The 14,051-nt window shown below is 39.5% G+C and overlaps 1 protein-coding gene across 6 annotated transcripts in view; it reads left to right on the top strand.

Annotated features, from left to right (window-relative positions):
- Nucleotides 1–14,051, top strand: part of LOC143864733 (ferric reduction oxidase 6-like) — a 34,318-nt gene that overhangs the window by 7,801 nt on the left and 12,466 nt on the right. The window lies entirely within an intron of this gene.

The following is a 14,051-nucleotide window of genomic DNA, read 5'->3' as shown; positions in this document are numbered from 1 at the left end:
GTGTGTGTGCGCTCCTCATTGTTAACTGTATGAACATATAAATTGGTAGAATGGTGGTAAATTAATATGGACCTCTTAAGTCTTAAAAATACTGCAACAGAAATATCCATTGTTCTGCTTACCGATCTATTGCTGACTTTTCTTATGACAAGCATTTAATGTGAACTTTGAACTGGTTAAATTAAAGATTAATTAATCAAGTGGCCAAAAAGAGTAATTAATCAAGTGGCCAATTCAGCTTAGATTCATATTAAGAAATGGCATCATTATTATTCAAAGTGTGTTGCTTCTATTTAGACTCACTAACAAATGATTACTGATAAGCCAGCCTCAAGCAATGAATCAAGTGACCAGTTCAGCTTAGATTCATATTATGAAATGGCCTCATTATTATTCAATGTGTGGTCGATGGATCTTCCATTTGAAAAAAAAAGTTGGTTGATGGATCTAGTCATATTTCTAGCAACTGTTTACTTGCACTGTTAACTGGTAGAGCATTTGCCAAAGCTTGAAGATATAGATAAATTTAGTTCCCAAAACTAGAGCATTCTTGTGAAGAATTAATTACTAAAATTTCCTTTCATTAAAGCTGGAGTACCATCATTGGAAGCCATCTGATTAGGGCAAGAAAGAGAATAAGACAGGTTCCTCCTCCACCTGTTGTTATTAAACTTAAGTTCAATGGTAGCTATGGGCGGTTCGTCAAATGTAGTTAAATAGGCATCCCATCATAGATGAGGACTGTGGAGGCTGCACATTATCGGGTGAATTAATTTTACATACCAGTAGAGGTTTTGATGCATATTTTGTTCATATGGAAGAGAGGCTAATGATTTAAATAATTTAGTTGAAAGAGGGTGTAAAAAAGTCTTCTTTCAGTGTGGGGAAATCTTTGACCATTGTTATAACCAAGGTTTTAAATTTTGTTTCGGTAACGATTTCGGACCCCACCGAAATCCGAAATTTGGTATTTTGGCTCGAAATTTCGGCCGAAATTTTGTAACATTTTTTAAAAAATAAAAAATGGCATTTACCGAAATTTTACAGAAAATTTAGAAATTTGGAATTTCACAAAATTTCCAATTTCGGGAAATTTCGGTTTCGGTCCCCACCGAAATCCGAAATTTCGGATTTCTGTCGAAATTTAAAACCATGGTTATAACCTTTTTCTTTTAATATATCTTTGTTGTTGGCCATGCAGTTGTCTTATAAAACCAAGTTGAAGGGAAAGTTTTATAAGACAGCTGTGAGGCCAGCCATGTTGTACGGTTCAGAATGTTGGGCCACCAAGAAGCAGCATGTGCATAAGATGAGTGTAGCGGAGATGTGAATGCTTAGATGGATGTGCGGCCACACGAGGTTAGATAGAATTAAAAACGAAGACATTCGTAAAAAGGTGGGGGTGGCATCAATTGAGGAGAAGATGAGAGCACCGCTTAAGATGGTTTGGACATATCCAACGTAGGCCTTTGGATGCCCCGGTGAGAATAGGCGACTCGTGCCAAATTGAGAGAGTAAAAAGAGGTAGGGGCAGACCGAAAACAACTTGGGTAGAAACAGTGAGGAAAGACTTGATAGCTAGGAAGATAACAGAGAACATGACCTTGGATAGGATAGAATGGAAGAAAATGATCCACATAGAAGAACCCAACTAGAGCCATGATTAGAGCTGGGTAGATTCCTTTCACCTTCTTCATGAAATTTTTCTAAAGGATTCATTTAGCCGACCCCAACTAGTTTGGGACAAAGGCTTTGTTGAGTTGAGTTGAGTTGAGTGTTGTTGAATCTTCTCAAGCTATATGGAAGGCAGCTATATGGAAGGCAGGTTCTAGTGGAGGAAGCATGCAGTTGCGTGGGCACCACATCAAGACTCTGGAGGCTGTGGACATTATTAGTGAAATCACTGATATTAATAGACGTTTAGAATCTTTTCTTGTTACCAAAAGAGTATAAATAGGTCTTCTTTGTGTGGGGCGATCTTTTTCCTTATTGTAAGTACCCCTTTGATTTTTAATACTCTGTTATCGTCTCAAAGAAAAGAGTTCATTTCACTAGATGACTATTTACATGTCATTAAAGAGGGTCTCTTGTGAGATTATTTATTTCTTTAAGAATGAATAATGGAATGAGGGTAAATGATGTCCTTGGTATTGGTGAATGCATCTTGTGCTAAAATTGAAACTCCGAAGAAACTGGGCAAAACTGGGTACCAAGCCTTCATATGAAGCCTCAAATAGTCAGAGGCTAGTAGCCCAAGAATCATGGTTCCTTAGAGGTGCCAAAACTAAGAAGTTTCTATCTAGTTCGGGTAACCTAAGAAAAGAGGTTGACACATGCCTTCTTTTAATGGATTTATGAAAACAAAGACTATCTTAATATTATAAATCAAGGAGCTATAAAAGGAAATAATGAAGACATTTTCAAAAAAAAAAAAAAGGATATAATGAAGAGAAGAGAGGAGAGAAGAAGATGGAAGTTTTTGTGGGGGTGAAAGTTTTATAATTGGTGCAAACCTAGAGATGGCGAGTTCTTTATAGAGAATTTCTGGAGCAAAATGGTGTCTCGTCCAAGGTTGCCCGAGCGGGAATGAAAACGGGAATCGAAAGCGGGAATCGAAGGCTCCCAGGGAAGAATCCTACGAAAGGTTGCCAGAGCGGGAATCGAAAGCGAGAATCGAAACGGGAATCGAAGGCTCCTAGGGAAGAATCCTGCTTCCTTGGTCTCGTCTTCAATAAATCAGCCCTAACATTCCATGAACAGATTAAACATCCAAAAATAAACAAAACAGCAACTAGGGTTTAGCAAGCCTTTGAGTCAATTCATTATTAGGATAAATTCAGCCCAAGTAAAGTTTGCAAACAATTAGATCACACCAAAGAAATCAGACCCATAATTACATAGTAACAATGGTGTAATGGTCTGTCCACCCACATGATGAAAAATGTAAAAATAATCAAGACGAGGGCCCAAAAGAAACTATAACAAGTGTAGGGTAATCATGATAAAAGATATGGGTAGGTGGAGGTTGATCAGAAGGAAAAGGGCAGCAAATACAACTGTCTATAGGGCAGCGGATAATACGGGAGTAATCTCATTTAGGCTTCTGCCTTGAACCATGTAGAGAAGGATATCATATCCCAAGAGGAGGTAGAGCAATAGCAGCAACCACGGTCTGTCAAAGAACTGTACCAGCTACTGGTGATGAGTAAAATGAGAGAGAAAGTGGTTGGTATCATGGTAATATGGGAAGGCAGCAAGGAAATCCGCAAGGCGATTTGGGGATGGGTAAACTTCAGTAACCGCAGTTATTATACCAGCTAGTAGAGGGGTATTAGCAGAAATATAAAGCAAGGAGTGAGGGGTAGAAGATAAAAGAGACAAGAGAGGCAAGATCTGCTATGTTTCACTGGGATACAGCATAACAGGTGATGGACAGAAGCTACAAAGGCTGGCTGTCACAGGAGAAAGGGGTATAACTAGAAGACAGATCAGCAAAAGGGTGCTGGTAGTAAGTATAGTGCAGGGATGAGGGAAAGGGCCGTCGGTTGAAGCCTAGATGCCGTGCTGGCCAATAGCTAGTGGAGAGGGCTGTTCTCTGTGTGTGCGTGCGTGCGTGTGTTGGGGGCGCTGCGTATTTTGCTGACCGACAACAAAGGATGAGAGGAAAGATAGAAAGGAAACAAGAGAAGGGGGAAGGAAAGAGTGGAGAAAGATGGAGGAAAAAAGGGAAGGATGGGAGGAGAAGAGAGTAAGAAGAATAGAAGGGAGAACCGATAAGGGGGAAGAGCACCACCTTGTGATTGTGGGGGTCAGGGGAGCGGGGAGCCTTCATGATTTCCAATGATGTGCAGTTTCAGGGTTTTCTTGAGCTTTTATAACTATTAGGCTTGGGTTGGGATTTAAGTGATGATCTGGATTTTTAAGTGTTGGCCCTTATTAGGCACCGATGAAATAAAGGAAAGCCATTTAAGTCATAAGTGACTTAAGTGGGGTGCGTGTGAGCCGATATTATAGGCTAGGGTAAAAGGGAAATAAAAGAGGGGTCGGGGTGGACCCTAGGGGTTGTGGACAACGCCCACATCGAGGATAATAGGCATGCTAAAATAATAACAAATCCCAAATAAAATAGAAATAAATGTAAACTAATCAAGTCCCTCATATAAATAATACAATATTAGCTGGACTACGGATGTAGAATACACGAAAATACTCTATTTCAACTCTAGCTAGACTGTAGATGTCAATCGTATCCAGCTTGTAAAGAATTTCTTGAAGTCGTTTGCCTGTCATTGTCGTGGCGAGAATATCTGCCAATTGATTTTCAGATCTTCCAATTCATTACCTTTTCGTTTACTTTTTATCTGAAGAAATGGCAATCTACCCCTATATGCTTGATCCATTCATGGAATACTAGATTCATAGTAATATGAATTTCTGCTTGATTATCACTAAACAATTTCATATTCATATTCACTCTCACCCGTATCCTTAAGAAGCATTTTTATCCACGTGAGCTCACAAGTATCATGGGCTATTGGTTTAAACTCAGCCTTAACACTCTATCTGGCTACAATGACTTGTTTCTTACTTTTACATGTAACCAAACTGCCTTCAACGAAGGTGCAGTACCCATTAGTGGGCCTACAATCAGTGGCAGAGCTTTTCCAATGAGTACTTCTATACATCCAAGTGACCATGGTATGTTAGTGTTCAACACAACAGGAACACAAGCGACGGATCTTTGGCGATCCAACTTTGAGAAAAACATAATTAACAATATGGATTGAATTGAAATAGAAAAGCAACATACCGGAAGCCATGTATGTTGTTTTCTTATTATGTCGGAAAGAATTCCTCTTTGAGTTTCTCCTTGCTCCACAACCGATGGTGATGGGGACTGGCTTCCTCTTCCTTTTGCCGTGGATTGCAAAGGATGGGCTGCGATAATGGATGTGTGCAAGTAGGGACCCATAGAGAGTTTTATAGATGTTAAGGGAAGGGACGCAACTCCTCATCACGCTGGCTCATCCCTCAAACAACCTTTCAATACATTTACATCTCTTCTCTATATGGTTATGTCTTTTCATATAACCATAACTAACCAACAAATATGATCTCGGCCGTCGATCTTGCTAAGGCCACAACCACGGTTAGGATTATTTCCTAACAATCTCCCACTTGGCCAGCAAGAATCTTTGTGCCATACATAATGATCATCACTTAAGGTTGGTAAGTAACAAACATAACATTTCGTTCAGCAAAAACTACTAACAATAAACCATGTAACCATTGGGTCACCAACTCTACCCAATAGCCTACCCCATGACTATATCATTAGTAATACTTTCCAACATGAATGTAAACGCATACATGCATAAGATGTAAACATGGTCCAAAACAGTCTACAGACATTCTACCTCTTACTAACTATCCATTTACATAATGTGCACAAAATGGAGCGGTAGTAAATGATAATATATTAGAATCAGAAATTAAATATGTGATCACATCAGTATATTTCAATACCTAATGCAGACTCTCACTAGTATAGGTTATCAAAAATGTCAACCAACCTTATGCGTTATTTGCTCTGTAAAGAGCTTTGGTGACAAGCCTTTAGTCAAAGGATCCACCGACATAAGTGTGGTGCTTATGCATTCCATAGATACACAATGTTTCTGAACTCACTTCCTCACGACAATATGTCAATACATTGACCCTTTACTTGATTTGTCGTTCTTGGAATTGTAAAACCGCAGCGGAATTATCACAATACATTCTCAATAACTTGTCGACTATCAACATGATAAAACCCTGAGACAAAATTCCGCAACTTCAAGGCATAACACAAGGCCTTGAAATACACAATTAACTCCATACCCAAGGTGGAAGCAACTAAGTGTCAATTTGAAATTCTTCCACGATTTAGGACTTTCTGCAAAATATACTAAAGCAAAACTCTAGGTGTTCTGACAACAGTCAGAATCAGATTAACCAATCACACTAGGGTTATCTTATCTACTATATGTGAGCATTAAACCTTTAGTCCCTTACAGACAATGTATAACCTTTTGGCAAATTTCCAATGATTAATACATAAATAACATTGGTACTTTCTAAATTTGCCCTTTATATAGGTTATACCCAGATAGGTGCAGATTTAAACATTCAATAGACCCCCAATTGCGGAACTATTAGGGAATCCCTTTATCTGCTCCTATGATAGATCGATCCTGGGACCTTGGAACTGACTGAATATATCATCATTAACTATAAGAACACTAGAAATGGAGTAATTTATCCATGTTCAATACTTAAGACTTTACCAATATAGGCTTTCTGCAATGTCAACAATCTTCGAGTCTCAACTAGGTGAACCTAAACTCCTATCATGTAGGATGCTTCACCTGAATTCTTTTGTATGAATATCACTGAACATGGCCAAGTACTACTAGCAAGTAGTATAACATCAACACATAACACGAGGAAGATAATATTACTCCCACTGACTTATTCTGTGACAATTCCTTACAATCTAACATAGAGTACTAAATGAAACTTTATGTACTATTGTCAAGAAGTCTGCTCTAAACCTTAAGCAGAATCTCTAAGTCTGCAGACTATGTGCCTCTTTCCTTAGCCTCAAAACCTTCAGGTTATAGATAACCTCAAATGGGTCACCTTTTAAGAAAGTCACTTTTATAATCATTTATTGTAACTCTAGATCACAACGAGTCACAAACTTCATGACCATTCCAAAAGAATATTTCTTAAAACATGAGAGAGTATTCTTATTGTTTCTTTCCGAGTGAAGCCTTTGCAATCAAATTTTCTTTATATCTCTTAATTCCACCTATGGAGTCTCTCCTAGTCGTAAAGACCCATATACAGCCAAATGGCTTGACTCTTAAGTCTTCTACAAGGTGTCATTGAGAGAAACTCTTCTTTCATGGCTTCGAGCCATTGAGTTTCTTGATTGCTCATTAGTGCTTGACTGAAAGAAATGAAATTACTTAGTCATTTCTCACCCACTCAGAAAGACATATAGTCATCAGCAAAAGTTGACCTTCCCACTTAATGTGACCATATCAAGGATTGTTCGGTAGTCGTCACTACCAAAACATCTATAATGTGGGTTGTTAACTTATATGTGCCTTTTGATGTTCCAACGAGCATTGGTACCACCTTCTCTTGGATCACCAGTACCGGTACTACAATTTAGTTCTCCTTAAAGGTGATTTTACTAAAGACACTACACTCCCACTAAGGTCACCATCCTTTAGAAGTCTTGGCACATTTAATCCCGACAATATACATACTATGGGTCAACCAACAGAACCTAAAACCCTTAAATACTTTAAGATAATCTATGAAATTGCAACTTATGGTCATAGAGCTTAATCACTTTATTCGTGGGTTATAAACTTTTGCCTCATATAAACAATCTAAAGTTGCATGTTTTCCAATTTCAGCTTCCTTATGACCCATAAATCTTAAAGGGTCTTAGGCACAACCTTACTTGGATCACAAAATACATCGGTGTTTTAAGAGTTTTAACCCACATCTTAGGCAACAGATACTTGCATAAATGACCCTCATTGTTTTGATCGTTTATGTCAAGTTAATTCTCGACTCTTACCTTATAGATCACAAACAAAGATAGGGCCTCATACTTCTGATTAGAGAGACACATTTAACTATGGCTAGCAAATTTAACCAAAAGGGTAACACCTTTTGCCACCAACCGTCAGAGTCAAAAGATCCAAGATGTCATTGTGAATGACCTTTAGTAGATCAATACTCTTGGTGACACCCTAAACCGATTAATCTTTATATATTTTTCCTTCAATGTACCCCGTATCATTGTTTAAATCGGTAAAATCAAGTGAATCTAGAATTCTTCTTTTACCCAACTATCCTCATATATATGGTTAAAAAACTTAAGCCACTGATTGGATAAATTCTTGTCCATGCGATTTCATTTATTTCTAACAATACCGATTATCGCATTCTAATGCAAGGTGGGCCAAGTCTGACCTTGAGAGAAGTGCTATCCAAGTCAATAAGGATTGCCCTAAAGAGAACCAAACTCACTAAATAGGTAATGGAAAACTAGAGAGAATCCATTATACTTCCAGACCTTGATTCATAGCCAAAGGAATCAAGTTTTTTTAGAATAAGGTTTGTAGTTCATATGAAACCAAAATTTCAGAAAAGAGTGGCGAGTAACAATGGATTCAACAACCACCTTTATTCTATTTCCCGATATAATGGTATACTCTCCTCTACTAAGCACGACTCGCACGAAGACCTCACATAGAATTCTAAATGTGAATAGTAATGCCTTAATCTGTTCACAGATCTTTTCCGGAGTACTTACTGTTAGAAATGAGATTAGGGTTAGAAGAGAGGAAGAAGAAGAGGAGTGAAGGATGGAGAGTCTCCACTAGGGAGCTCCTCATGAATATGATGTATATATAGGCCCAAATAGGGCAAGTGAGTACAAAGACTACAATACCCTCTATACTAGAGGTAATGACTAAACTACCCTACAACATGTTATTCAACACCCCACCTCAAGTTGGAGTGTATATACTAGGGAACTCCAGCTTGGTACAGAGGAGATTACAAAAAAAACAACTAAAAATAACAAAAAATACAATAAGCTCATACACACATCCAGCTTGGTATAACACTCCTCAAGCTGGTATGGTGAATACATAAGGAAAGCGTAACAAGAGATAACGACCACCATGAGAGTACGGTCGTTGAGATCAGCGGCCACAAAAAAGTAACAACTCTTGAAGTAGCACTACGGCGAGAGCGGTCGCAACCGGGTCTCCCCCTGAATGAGAACTCGACAATAAGTCTGGAACCACGAAGGATCGCACTAAGGCACCTCGGTAAGGGAATAACAATGATCCATTGAGCAAAAAGGGGTCACACCAAAGGTGCGCACACAAACAATGACGAAGCACCACGAGCGAGAACATCAGCTAAGTAGTCAATGCCAAGAAAAGAAGATAACTACTGATGGGGAAACCATCGGAGACAAGGTCGACAGGGAAACCGTCACTTGGAGAGAATAAGAGATAGAGAAGATAACCAAACAACGATGGGGAAACCATCGTCTGGTGACAAGGTCGACGGCATGAAAATCGTCGCCTGAACATAAGAAGAGGAAGATAACCAACCAACGATGGGGACACTATCGCCTGGAGACAAGGTCGACGGCATGAACATCGTCGCCTGAAAAGAGCCGACCAACGATGGGGAAACCATTGTCCGGAAAAGATAGGTCGACGGGAAAAGATCGTCGCCTGTAAGAGAGCCGACCAACGAGGGATATGGAAGCCATCGCCCCGAAAAGGAGGGAGAAGATAACCAACCAACGATGGGGAAACCATCGTCCAGAAAGAAGGTCGACGGCATGAACATCGTCGCCTAATGAGAGGTCAACGGGGAAACCGCCGCCTCAAGATAACAAGATAAAAGGAAGAAGATAACCGAACAACGATAGGAAGACCATCGTCTGGAAAGAAGGTCGACGGCATGAACATCGTCGCCTAATGAGAGGTCGGCAGAGAAACAGTTTCCTCGAGATAAGAAGAAGACAGGGAAGAAGATAACCGACCAACAACGGGGAAACCATCGCCCGGTGAAGATAAGGCATAAAGCCGGACAATACGAAGAGACATGAAAAACAAGACATGAAAACAAGACAACACTCCCTCAAGAAGACAAAGACAACACTAACAACACTCCCCCTCAAGCAAAGACAACAAAGTGGACAACACTCCTAAGAAAAGACACAAAGAACTACATGAAAACACTCCCCCTCAAGTTGAAGGTCAAATACCTTCTACTTGCAACGAAAAGAAGACAAACAAGGCACTACACCGCTTTCGGACATTTGATCAAACACTTGGTGTGCGCCGTAGAGAAGAAGAAAAAGGAAAGATGACAAACAAGGCACCACATCTCTCTTAGATATTTTATCAAATACTTGATGCGCGCCTTGAAGAACTACATAAAAGACATAGAAGGTAATAGAAAGAAAGAGATGATAAGAAGACGACAACAAGACAAGCACAAGAGAACAACAAGAAACAATACAAGACAACTCTCCCCCTCAAGTTGAGGCCAAAGGCCTTCAACTTGAAACAAAAATAACACTTTCAAGGCACAAAACCCCTTTGAGACATTTCATCAAACACTTGGGGTGCACCTTGACGATGAGATGAGAAAGACAAAGGCCATAGGCCAAAAGAGCTATAGAGAAGAGAAAATAAAGAGAACTTTGGAGTGGAGGAGAACCCAAAATGGGTTTACACAAGTAATACAAACATGATTTTTGTTCTGTTTTGAGATATACGATAGAGGGAAAATGGGTTAAAAACGAAATGGGTTTGACGAAATGAAAGAGAGAGTGAGATTTCTAGGGTATAGAAATGGTTTTTTTTTTTTTTAGTTAGGTATTGTAGCGGGTTGCTGTAGCGATTTACTGTAGCGGTGCTATAGCGGGTTACTGTAGCGGGTTACTGTAGCGGGTTACTGTAGCAGGGAATGGAGGGGTTAGGGGAAAGGGAAGAGGGGCAGTGGGAGGAGGAGGAGAAGGGAAGGACACGAGCGCGAGAGAGATTTTCTTCAAAAAAAAAAAATTGTTTTTAAAGACAAGGAAAGAGAGACACTACGAGAGAGATATTTGAGGGATTTGAGATTTGAGGGATAAACTTTAGAGAGATAAAGAGAGGAAAACGAGTTACGAGAGAGATACGAGAGAAAGTGATGGCATGGAGGGAGATAGACTCTTCTTCTTTCCTTCTTGAAGGATCAGCCGATTGGCTCTGATACCGTGTTAGAAATGAGATTAGGGTTAGAAGCAGTGTTTAAAAACTCCTTGACTCGACAAGGAACTCACCCGAGTCGACTCCTTTTTACCTCGGCCGCTTCCGCATTGCACCACATCCGCATTCCGCGTTTTGCCCTACAGAGTCAATAAACTCCTTTGACTCTCCCAAGTTATGACCGCTTCAACCCGTGTCAACCACGTTCTTGGCCGTGTCCGCGCCGAGTCAACAAGGATTTTTCCTGGCCGCGTTCCGCGTCAAATCCGCGTTTTTAAACACTGGTTAGAAGAGAGGAACAAGAAGAGTGAAGGATGGAGTCTCCACTAGGGAGCTCCTCATGAATATGATGTATATATAGGCCCAAATAGGGCAAGTGAGTACAAAGACTACAATACCCTCTATACTAGAGGTAATGACTACACTACCGTACAACATGTTATTCAACACTTACTAAATAGAAATCATAATGTACAAAGATATGGTATTAATTCCAGGCCATATCGAACTTAAGGGATCCATACTTTGTGTCATTTATTATTCAAGATAATGGCACTTGATACCAAGTTCACTCTCTTTAATGATAATGCTAAGGCTAGTCTATATCTTCGGGACTCTAATGTTGCCATTTAGAATAACAAAGAGGTTTGTCGTAAAGTGAGCACAACCAAGGTTCTGAATCTAAAGCCTTTCAAAATGTGCTCAAAACTACAACTTTGGTGAATATATTTTAAGATTATCAAAACACATCATAAGGGTATTTTCAAGTGCTTCAAATGATCCTCTAAAATATTCACTAACTACATTCAAGAACTCCTTTGCATTTTCGAGTCTTAAAAACATCTCGAATTGCATAAAAAAATGGAGGTCTACTATTACTACTAGATTGATACTAACATTGAACTCCCACTATTCATAAGCATCTTTTAGATGTGGGTTTAGTGAGCCTGTCATTTAATGATGCATAGTCTAGCCTTTTGTAGTCTTGAATTATGCAGATCTATTCCATCACTTGCTAAGGTTTCTGACCCACTAAAGTACTCAACATAATCGGTATCTAGAAAAGACACTAAGATACCAACAACTTCAATGTCACACACACAAACTTGCAGTTCCAAACATGCTCACTTCTTATAACACCTATTCAGTCCACAAATGGAGTTTAATTAACTCAATCCACGATTTTAATCAATCCAACTGAAAAGAATGACTAAAATGTATAAAATTATGATGATACATAAGTGTGCTTCTAATTAGATACCATATGTGCCATCGTGAGCCGTCCGTTGGGCCGTGCCACGATGCAGAATTGGTTTCTACTTTAGAAAATACAATACCATGATTATGAAGAGACACCGGTGTATCACCGTGGGTTGTCCGTTGTGCCGTGCCACTACACACAATTGGTTCTCACATACAATACTCAGTCAATCTATCTTAAGGGAAAATTAGTTAGATTGCCCAGAATCACAAACAACACAAAAATGTGACCCCGACGAAATATCAGACGTGTCATTGTGGGTCGTCTGTTGGGCCGTGCCACAACACACAAATGATTTTCAATTCAGGAAATCACAATACTGTGATTCTGGCGAGACACCAGGCGTGTCACCTTGGGCTGTCCGTTGGGCCGTGCCACGGCACACAATTGGCTCTCCCATGAGACCAACTAGGGCCAGATAACCCTATACTTGAGGCGCACATCACCGTTGGGCAGAAGCACAACCCCAAACCAGGTTACCCAGGCCTAGCCCTCTCACACTGCCTATTTGTGCAAAACAACAGTCATCCGTTGGGCTAAGTGTTGCTCTTGGACAAATAGTCACAATTGAAAGTGGTTCATAGTCCATAAATGTGTCATTGTATGCGACACGGTTCTCAAAATTAACCACTTAACCTTAAGCGATTTCGTTTCCCGGTTGGAATCGCAGTTTTTTGTTCATTCATTTAGTGACCAATCATAACAAGATATAGTTCAATTTCAACTAAAAATAATAAACAATGTAATAAACTTGTGTGTACAAAACCAACTTTCAAGTTCCATGATTAAACATAATTCAATGTTTTAGGTTTTGAAAATACACACTATCAGTTTATTATAACCATAAGCTTAGGTTTTAAGCATATCTGGCATGAACTAATGTGCATTCAAGTTAAAAGTTTAGTCCCATATATGAATTCAACTAATCATTTTAACCCTTAAGTTATATGCAAAACATAAAGCATATAAACAACATGTAGGGGTTCTTAAGTTAAGAATTAGAAACCAAAGGTGTTCATTAACTGAGTTTTAATCATTAAACAACATCAAAACTTTACATAACTGGGTCTCCATGGCATTTAGTTAACTCTTTAAGATTTTGAAATCAAAATCAAACTCAAGGCCCACTTTAAAAAACCCAAAAGTTATAAAATTTCACTGGAATTTTTAATTCCAGACTCCGAACACCAAAACAGACCTTGGAAACGGGTTCAGAATGGTCTAACCCAAGTCCAAAACCCCAAAATATTTGACTTAAAATCAAACTTACAAAACCAAAAGTCTTGATTTTACACTGTAACTATATCATACAATGCTTAAATACTAAAAAAGACCTCAAAAATAGGTCCAGAACGGTCCGTAACCTTAGGAACCAGTTTTACCTAGGCCCAAAATATTTGACTTAAAATCAACTTATAAAGTCAAAAGTTTTGAAAATTATACTGTAATTATGAAAAATAGGCCTCAAATACATAAAGGGACCCCAAAATCGGGTTCAGAAGGGTCCAAAACCCTAGGGTGAATCTTATATGGGTCAAAAAACCCTTAAAATAAGGCCGAACCGGCGACTGGGTCGGTCTGGACCCGTTCTGAACGGGTCTGGTAGGCCCTAGACGAATCTAGTGGGTCTTAACAGAGCGTGGATCCAACTTGGACCCTTATCGGGCCAGCTCGGCCCGGTTCCGGCCCGTGAAGCCCGTCGCTATTCATCTTCTTCCCAAAGCAGCAAGAAATTCTAGAAAATTTTCGAAAACACCCAAATTTCGATTTATCACTGTGGATTCGTTTGATGTCCGATTGAGGAGCAGAATATGCCATTGGACTCGTCTCTCGACGAACTTCGCAACCATGCCGGAAAATCTCCGGTCGGACAAGCCGGTTGCCAGAGGCACACTGTTTTTCAACGAGGTCCAAAACTTCCCCAAAAGTGATTTTTCGATCTT

Source organism: Tasmannia lanceolata, unplaced genomic scaffold (assembly GCF_043159265.1).
Source record: "Tasmannia lanceolata isolate RefF3 unplaced genomic scaffold, GAP_Taslan_0.1 ptg000054l, whole genome shotgun sequence".
Taxonomy (NCBI): domain Eukaryota; kingdom Viridiplantae; phylum Streptophyta; class Magnoliopsida; order Canellales; family Winteraceae; genus Tasmannia; species Tasmannia lanceolata.
The sequence above is the reverse complement of the archived record's forward strand: the minus strand, read 5'-3'. Positions and strand labels throughout refer to the sequence as shown.